At 39.1% G+C, this 10,306-nt stretch overlaps 1 pseudogene; it reads left to right on the top strand.

The window, feature by feature from the left end:
* Positions 1–6,164: 6,164 nt before the first annotated feature.
* Positions 6,165–9,114, top strand: LOC124887184 (annotated as a pseudogene).
* The last annotated feature ends 1,192 nt before the right edge of the window (positions 9,115–10,306 follow it).

The following is a 10,306-nucleotide window of genomic DNA, read 5'->3' as shown; positions in this document are numbered from 1 at the left end:
TCTAAATTGGGATTCATACCCATTATTACTATTTACAAGATTTTGAGATTTTGAGAGCTGTTGAAGATAAATTTCGTGAGTGTGTTTAGATTTTTATGAGCATTGCTGATATTTTCATATTTTAATATGATTTACAAATGTTTATGTTATCAAGCGTGAATTTTGAGATGTTTTGACATGAGTTTGAAGCATGGGTTTTAATACCTAAGATTGAGTTTTGATATTTCAAGAAACTTATATTTTTATCATTCTTTGACAATGTAATACCCCGGGAAATTTTTCGTTGAAATTTTGTGCGTAAACGTGTTGGGTTCTATCTTCTAGAATGAATTATAAATTTTCTATGCGAAATGTCTTAGATTATGACCCACCATTGCGTAGAATATCGAATAATCTTTCCAACGATATGTGGATCATCCAAAACGGACTCCCGAGCGACGAGTTATGAACATTCCGATCGAACCGTGAATAGTAGTAAACAGTAAAACATGCAGGAAAAAGTACTGAGGCCTGACATATTTTTGCTCCAACTTTAAACGATCATAACTCCTTGTACATAATGATCTCGGTGATCTACTATATATCAATGGAAAGCTCTGCGAGTTCTCTTTCCAATTAAATTGGTTTCATTCAATTTGTCCATCGAAGCAAAAAGGTATGATTGATCTACTTCATCCTATCAAAAGTAAATTTTTTGGTCAACTTCAAACTATCATAACTCCTCGTACCCAATGATATGGGTGAGATACTATATATCAATGGAAATATATGAGAGTCTTCTTTCTAATGAAATTAGTTTCATCCAATTTGAATATCAGAATAAAACATTATGGTTGATCTACTTCAGATTATCAAAACAGTCTACCACAGGACAGATTCGAGAATTATTTGATTTTTAGGGGCGTTTTGGTCATTCCTCCTCACCCAAAATCCGTCCAAACCCTATATTAAAGCCTATTAGAAGCATTATATGTTATATTTCATCAAATTCCCTCAAAAAGAAAACCCTAAGCTCCTACATCCAACTTCAAGAACCTCCAAAGTTCACCATTAATTCTACAAATTTATTCAAGATTCCAAGTTCCTAATTCAAGAACTCCAAGAACCATCATTCAAAGGCACAATTAACATCTTAAAAATGAGTATCAATCTAAAGTTCATCATTCAAGGTATGTGGGATTTTTCAACAAGAACTCTCTTTCGTTCTTGTGCCCAAAAGTAATTTTCTTTACAAAGGCATGATTTTTATTTGATTTTTATGAATTTGAAGCATGAATCCATATCTTATGATGATTATTATAAAATTTTGATGTTTATGATTTTGAAAGATGAATTTACATGTGTGGTGATGTAAAGCATGAATCTTGAGAGATATTTATCATGATTTTGATATTTGGGTCGTGAATCCCCATTAGAAATTGTGTTTCTTTCTTTTGAGAAAATGTGTGTTATAAGCACGTTGATGTTGAATATTTGAGATATTTTGAATGATTTGACCTTTTGGTCTTAATGGAGTTGTTTTGAACTCGAGTGTGAAAGAAATCCACAACGTGGTCGATTTTGATAGATGGGAAGCATAAAGGCTCCCAGTGTATATTTATATATTACTGAAATTATTTTGTTGTGGATTGTTTGTAAAATATTTGAGCTAATTCTGGGAAAAACCTTTAGCATCGAGTGGGAGGTATAAGTGACCTTACTTCCCTAGAACTACGTGCCCCCATAGGAGTGAGCCTGAGGCTGATTTATATAGTGATCACTAGTTTGTGTGGATATGATATCGATAGTCCTACTCTGATGGAAAGGATAGGACGGCTTTCCCCAACGTGAGTTGTACGTTGGACTCCATGTAGCTCACATGGTTTATGTCGGTTATAGGATCTCCCAGTGTGTGTGTGTTTCCTTGTGTCTATGGTGAATGGTGAAGTGATTTAAAAGTGGAATTGTGAAAGTTATTCTTTCGAAAGATTTAAATGATATTTACATTATGAGAATTGATATTCTTGATGAACTGAAAGTGATTGACAAATTATATGATGACTCACATGTGTTTTTGTACTTATTTCATCCTCTTATGATTATGATGATTTTCTTTGGGTTATGTAAGTCTTTCATATATCTTGCATATTTATTATAAATATTTATGATGATGATGTTTATACAACTACATACACCCCCATATACTCAGTCCCTTTCCATGGTACTGACCCACATCTTCGGATGTGGGCTGCATTTTCTCGGAATGTAGGTTCAGGTGCTCAGTTCTAGGTTCGACAAGGATTCTTTGGGCATGCTGTTCTACATTCTCTGTTTCATGAAATTATTTACATTTGATAACTGAGTATGAGTCAGTTGGGGCATGTCTCAATGGCTCGCTGGTTTTATTGATTTTCTTAGAAGATTGTTAGACTAGTATAGATGTTGGGAGTTGACTAATAAGTCATATTTTGTTATCTTTCTAAATTCTTTTATTCTTGGATGATGATTACTCTGTTGATATTTGAGGGTTATTTATGGAAACCCCGTTGATTTGTGTTGAACTGAATGAAAATGGCTCGAAGGGTTAGCTTGGGGCTACTCGTAGCCTCAAGCACTGTGTGACTCTTCGGGACTATTTTCTGGGGCGTTACAAACTTGGTATCAGAGCCTAAGGTTTTAAGGTGTCCTAGGGAGTTTGACAAGCCGCGTTAAGTAGAGTCTTGATCATTGGTGTGTAGCGCGCCACATATTTGAGCAAGAGGCTGCAAGATGTTTTAGGAAAAAGTATGATTCTTTCTTTCAGAAGTCTATCGTGCTTAAAGTGTCTCTCTCTTCTATTGATTCGTGCTCTCCACTTTCAGAAATATGCCTCCACGTCGAGCGAGAAGAAATAATGATGTTCAGCAACCTCAACCTGCTGACCCATTGAATGAAAATGTGTCTCATGATGAATTTCGGCTAGCCTTTTAGGCGCTGGCCCAAGCTGTTACTGCAAATGTTCAGGCCAACCCGGCCCCGGCTCTATAGCAGCTGGGAGGTGATTTAGCTGCTGCCAGTTTCCGTGACTTCATGCGGATGAATCCATCGGAATTCTATGGGTCTAAGTCTGATGAGGATCCATGGTTGTTTTTAGAGGAGGTGCGGAAGATTACTCAGGTGATGCATGTATCTGAGGAACATAGTGTGGAGTTGACTGCGTATAGGTTGAAAGACTTTGCTTATGATTGGGTTGTTGCTTGGAGGAAAGGCAGAGGTGACGGAGCTGTCCCTATAACTTGGCAAAAGTTCCAGGATGCATTCCTGGATAAGTTTTTCCCTTTGGAGATGAGGGAGGCAAAGGTGGAAGATTTTATGAACCTGCGATAGGGCTCTATGACTGTTAGGGAGTACTTTCTAAAGTTCAATGAGTTGGCAGAGTATGCTCCTGACTTAGTGGTTGATAATCGGTCTAGTATGAGTAAGTTTGTGACTGGAGTGTCTAGTTATGTGGTTAAGGAGTGTAGGTCTGCTATGCTGAATAGTGAGATAAATCTTTCTAGGTTGATGACTTATACCCAACAGATTTAGGTAGACAAGATTAAGGAGAGAGATAGAATAAGAGGGAATAAGAGAGCTAGGTCCGAGCAGCACGAATAGGGTCAGACTAGATTGCAGGGAGGGAGTCGCCCTCAGTATCAAGATCGTTCGTCTATGCCAGCACCGTAATCTGCTAGTGATTCTATGCCTAGAGGTAGGCAGGAGCAAGGTACCAGGTTATATGCATCCAGGTCCCAGTACAGTGTTGGCAGTAAGCCAAATCGTCCCCTGTGTCCCAAGTGTGGTAGGGCTCATTCGGGTGAGTGTTGGGGTGAGAAGAGAGGTTGTTTTCGGTGTGATGACATGGATCACAGAGTTAGAGATTGTCCACAAGATAGACAAGGGCATCATGACTATCGCCCTCAGACCCAGACTCAGACTATTAGTGCTCCAGTTCCAGCGACTCGCCCAGCCCCAGCTCAGGGCGCCTCTTCTAGCAATACTAGTGGGCAGCACCAGAATTGATTTTATGCTTTATCGTCCCGCCAGGAACAGGAGGACTCTCCCGATGTTTTTACTGGTACGCTTCATATATTTCATTTTGATGTGTATGCTTTGTTAGATCCTGGATCCAGTTTCTCATATGTTACACCTTTGATTGCTGTGAATTTTGAAATAAGTCCTGAGATTATTCTTGGGCCTATCCTAGTTTCTACCCCAGTGGGTGATTCGATTGTTGCCCAGAAAGTGTATAAAAAGTGTCCTATTACCGTTCTTCAAAGAGTCTTATTGGCTGATCTGATTGAGTTAGACATGGTAGCTTTTGATGTGATTCTGGGTATGGACTGGCTGTATTCTTCTTATGTCTCTATTAATTGTCGGATCCGAGTGGTCAAGTTTCAATTTTCGGGTGCATCCGTGTTTGAGTGGTCTGGGAATTCTGTGTCACCCAAGAGTCATTTTATCTCTTACCTCAAAGCAAGAAAGCATATTTCGAAGGGGTGTATTTACTATTTGGTTAGAGTCAAAGACACTAAGTTTGAGACTCCAACTCTCCAGTCTGTTAACTTCGTCAATGAGTTTTCTGATGTCTTTTTAGATGATCTCCCAGGGATACCTCCTGATAGAGAGATAGAGTTGGGGATTGATCTTCTTCCCAATACTCAGCCCATTTCTATTCCTTCTTACCGTATGGCCCTGCAGAACTTAAGGAGTTCAAAGAGCAACTCAAAGATCTACTAGATAAGGGTTTCATAAGGCCCAGTATTTCTCCTTAGGGTGCTCCTATGTTGTTTGTGAGAAAGAAAGATGGCTCTTTATGTATGTGCATTGATTACCGCCAACTGAATAAAATCACCGTAAAAAATAAGTACCCCCTTCCGAGAATAGATAATTTGTTTGACCAATTGCAAGGTGCAAGTTATTTCTCAAAGATAGACCTTCGTTCCAGCTATCATCAACTCAAAGTTAGGGAGTGTGATATCCCGAAAACCACTTTCCAAACTCGTTATGGCCATTTTGAGTTTCTTATTATGTCTTTCGGGTTAACTAATGCCCCAGCAGCTTTCATGGACCTCATGAATCGAGTGTTTAGATCATATCTAGATATGTTTGTTATAGTGTTCATCGATGATATACTGGTATACTCCCGTGGTGAGGATGAATATTCTGATCATCTCCGAACTATCTTGCAAACCCTTAGAGATCACAAGTTGTTTGCCAAGTTCAGTAAGAGTGAGTTTTCGCTAAGGTCAGTTGCTTTTCTGGGTCATATCATTTCTTTCGAGGATATTAGAGTTGATCCCTAAAAGACCGAAGCTGTTAGAAATTGGCCTAGACCTATTTCTCCGACTAATATCCAAAGTTTCTTGGGTTTAGCTAGATATTAACACCATTTTGTTGAGGGTTTCTCCTCTATAGCGCCTCCTATAACTCGGTTGACCCAAAAGAAAGTGAAGTTCTTATGGTCCAAATCTTGTGAGAAGAGTTTTCAGGAGTTGAAGACTCGACTCACTTCAACCCCTATTTTGACTTTGCCTGATGGTGTTAATGGTTTTGTGGTGCACTGTGATGCTTCGAGAGTTAGGTTTGGTTGTGTATGGATGCAGAAGGGTAAGGTGATAGCTTATGCTTCTAGACAGTTGAAACCCCATGAGAAAAATTACCCCACCCATGACCTTGAGTTGGCTGCTGTTGTGTTTGCTTTGAAACTCTGGAGACACTATTTGTATGGTGTCCATGTTGATGTTTTCACTGATCATAAGAGTCTGCAGTATGTGTTTACCTAGAGAGAATTGAATCTTAGGCAGAGACGATGGTTAGAATTATTAAAGGACTATGATATGAGTGTGCTGTACCATCCGGGCAAGGCCAATGTTTTGGCGGATGTCCTAAGTAGAGTGTCTATGGGTAGTGTTTCGCATGTGGTGGAAGGTAAGAAAGATTTAGCTCGTGATGTACATCGTTTGGCTAGATTGGGGGTTAGGTTGTTTGACTCTACTGAAGGTAGTATAGGGGTTCAGAATAGTTTCGAATCCTCCTTGGTTTCGGAAGTGAAGGAAAAGCAATACTTAGATGCTAGTTTGGTCAGACTGAAGGAGTCAGTCAAGGACCAAAAAGTAGAGGTTTTCTCCCAAGGGGGAGATGGTGTGTTGAGATTGCAGGGTAGATTGTGTGTCTCGAATGCTGATGATCTGAGATAGAGGATTATGGCTGAAGCGCACGGGGTGCGATATTCTATTCATCCTGGTGCCACCAAGATGTACCGAGACTTGCGGGAAATCTATTGGTGGAGTGGCATGAAGAAAGATATAGCAGCGTTTGCAGCTAAGTGTACAACATGCCAAAAGGTTAAGGTTGAACACCAAAGACCTGGTGGTATGATGCAAGAGTTTAGTATTCCCACTTGGAAGTGGGAAGAGATAAATATGGACTTCGTGATTGGTTTACCTCCTTCCCGACGCCATTATGATTCCATTTGGGTTGTGGTTGATAGGTTGACCAAGTTTGCTCATTTCTTGCCTGTTCATACTTCATATACTACTGAGGATTACGCTAGATTGCATATCCGAGAGCTAGTCAGACTGTATGGAGTTCCCTTGTCTATTATTTCGGATAGGGGTACTCAGTTCACTTCACAATTTTGGAAAGCTTTTCAGAAGGGTCTTGGTACCCAAGTGCATTTGAGTTTTGCTTTTCATCCGCAGACCGATGGTCAGGCTGAGCGGACCATCCAGACCTTAGAGGATATGTTGAGAGCTTGTGTACTTGACTTTCAGGGAACTTGGGATGATCACTTACCGTTGATAGAGTTTGCTTACCATAATAGTTTCCACTCTAGTATTGGCATGGCTCCGTTTGAAGCCTTATATGGAAGGAAGTATAGATCACCCATAGGTTAGTTCGAGGTGAGTGAAGCGGCTGTGAGTGGTCCTGATTCGGTATTTGAGGCTATGGAAAAATTTAAGTTGACTAGGGAAAGGTTGAAAACTGCGCAGAGTCGTCAGAAGTCCTATGCGGATGTTAGAAGGAGAGACCTTGAGCTTGAAGTTGGTGACCTAGTGTATCTGAAAATTTCACCCATGAGGGGGGTGAAGAGATTCTGAAAGAAGGGGAAGCTTAGTCCCCATTATGTTGGTCCTTACAAAATTCTTAGCCGTGTTGGTAAGGTAGCTTATGAGGTCGAGTTGCCTTTCGAGTTGTCCTCTGTTCTTCCAATATTCTATGTCTCCATGCTTAGAAAGCATATTAGCGATGCTGTGGTAGTGGATTCCTCTGTGAGTGCTGACATTCAAGAAAATCTTTCTTTTGATGATATTCCTGTTAAGATTCTTGATTTCAGTGTCCAAAGACTAAGGAACAAAGAAGTTCCCTTGGTCAAGGTGTTGTGGCAAAACCAATCTGTTGAGGGTGCAACTTGGGAAGCTGAGGCGGATATGCGATCCAAGTACCCGAATCTATTTTCCGTGAACTCCGATAAAGCCAAAGGTACCATTCTTTCCTAAATCATGAACTTTTGATAAAAGTTGCAGCAGTTCAGCTGTCATTTATTATGTGTTCAGCTGTAGTTTCTTGAATTTATGCATTCTACGTTACATTCGGAGTGAGAAACGATGTGGTGATGAGTCTCATGAATGGTTTCAGCTATATTCTCTATTCCCTATCTAATCTTGGCATGTCTAGCGTCATTCGAGGATAAATGTTTACAAGGGGGATGATGTAATACCCCGGGAAATTTTTCGTTGAAATTTTTAGCGTAAACGTGTTGGGTTCTATCTTCTAGAATGAATTATAAATTTTTCATATGGAATGTCTTATATTATATCCCACCATTGCGTAGAGCATCGAATAAGCTTTCCAACGATATGTGGATCATCTAAAACGGACACCCAAGCGACGAGTTATGAACATTCTGATCGAATCGTGAATAGTAGTGAACAGAAAAACGTGCAAGAAAAAGTACTGAGGCCTCGCGTATTTTTTAAATGATCATAACTCCTTGTACATAATGATCTGGGCAATTTTCTATATATCAACGGAAAGCTCTGCGAGTCCTCTTTCCAATGAAATTGGTTTCATCCAATTTGTCTAGCGGAGCAAAAAGTTCTGGTCGATCTACTTCAGCCTATCAAAAGCAAATTTTTGGTCAACTTCAAACGATCCTAACTCCTCGTACACAATTATCTGGGTGAGATACTATACATCAACGGAAAGATATGAGAGTCCTATTTCTAATGAAATTAGTTTCATCAAATTTGGATATCGGAGTAAAATGTTATGGTTGATCTACTTCAGACTATCAAAACAGTCCACCAAAGGACAGATTCGAGAATTATTTGATTTTTAGGGGCATTTGGTCATTCCGCCTCACCCAAAATCCGTCTAAACCCTATATTAAATCCTATTAGAATCATTATATCTTATAGTTCATCAAATTCCGTCAAAAGTAAAACCCTAAGCTCCTACATCCAACTTCAAGAACCTCCAAAGTTCACCATTAATTCTGCAAGGACACTCCGTGAAGTCGGGGGACTTGGCCTTATAATTCTATTTCTTCTCTTTTATGAAAAATAACATACTTCTTGGATAGATTACTTATAATCTTATGTTGAAGGTGTTAAGGAACTTCATAATTGTTCGTCTTACACTTGAATTTAGGTTAAAGTTGTTGTTGCGTTTATACAGATTCTTGTACCCGAAACGTTGTAAATAACAATCTTAAGGAATAATTATTTCAAAATCTGTAGAGCTTGTTTTTATAGATTAAAGCTTTACGATTTCTACTCCGTTTGAACTTAGTTAGTGATTTGAAGACATAAAATCTTTATCACAAGTTAAAGATCTTTCGGTTGATGATTGGAAGTCATAAAACTTCATCGTTACACTAGAAATAAGAAGTGTTTAAAGTTGCTGCAACTTTGTAATAAGTATTTCGTTATACTAAAGGTAGTGTCTTGTTGTGACAGGAAAATGACTAATGATAGTCAAGTGCAAGACGCTGCAACGACTGTTGGGGCAACTAGTATTGCCACAACTAGTTGCACGAATTCTCCGTCGGCGATGGCACCAGTGGAGAAACCTGGAAAGTTCGCGGGTATTGATATAAAGAGATGGCAGTAGAAAATGTTATTCTACCTAATTACTCTCTGTCTTCAAAGGTTCATAGTTGAGGAAGCTTCGGAGGTGCCCGTGGGAACCTATGAAAAAGAATGCTTCGTGATTGTGGAGGCTTGGAAACACTCAGATTTTCTTTGCAGGAATTATATCTTGAGTGGTCTCCAAGATGACCTTTACAACGTGTATAGTGGAACCAAGACTACAAAAGAATTATGGGGAGTACTAGAACGGAATTACCAGATGGAGGATGCCAGAACTAAAAAGTTCTTTGTTGCAATATTCCTGGAGTACAAAATGATAGACAATAAGTCTGTTGTTTCACAAGTGTAGGAACTGCAAATGATCATCCATGATCTCATAGCAGAAGGTATGATTTTGACATATACCTTTGTTGAACAATTTAAACATGTTCTAAGTATTCACATGAACTTTATTGTAGGTTTGATTGAGAATGAAGCATTTCAATTAGCAACAATAATAGAGAAGCTACCACTAATGTGGAAAGACTTTAAGAACTACTTGAAACACAAACGCAAAGAGACATCCGTCGAAGATCTGATTATACGACTATGCATTGAAGAAGATAATAAGGCTATAGAAAGAAGGTCAAGAGGCAATTCTGCAATGAGTGGAGCAAACATTGTAGAAGATGACCAAAACAACTCCAAAAAATGAAAGAAAGCTGGAAATGAAAGCAATCAACCCAAAAAGAAATTCAACGGAAAGTTCTTCAACTGTGGTAAGATTGGCCACAAGTATACGGATTGCTATGCCCCGAAGAAAGGGAAGAAGATGGACCAAGCAAATCTAGCTGAGTCTAAGAAAGAAATGGATGATCTATGTGATATGATTTTCGAATGCAACTTAATGGGAAATCCTCGCGAATGGTGGATGGATTTTGGTACCACCCACCATGTTTGTGCTAACAAGGATTTGTTTTCGACGTTCGCTCCAGCTCAAGTAAAAAAAAAGATCTACATGGCAAAATCCGCTACTGCAAAAGTAGAAGGAACAGGAAAAGTGTGCTTGAAGATAACTTCTGGCAAAGTGTTGACACTTAACAATGTCTTGTATGTTTCGGAGTTATGGAAGAACTTGATTTTAGTTTCACTTCTAGACAAGAACAGATCCAAATGTGTATTTGTTTCCAAAAAAATTATACTTAGTAAAGGAGAAGTGTATGTAGGAAAAGGCT

The sequence above is a fragment of the Capsicum annuum genome, chromosome 9 (genome assembly GCF_002878395.1).
Source record: "Capsicum annuum cultivar UCD-10X-F1 chromosome 9, UCD10Xv1.1, whole genome shotgun sequence".
Lineage (NCBI taxonomy): Eukaryota > Viridiplantae > Streptophyta > Magnoliopsida > Solanales > Solanaceae > Capsicum > Capsicum annuum.
This window is presented reverse-complemented; position numbering and strand designations above follow the sequence as displayed.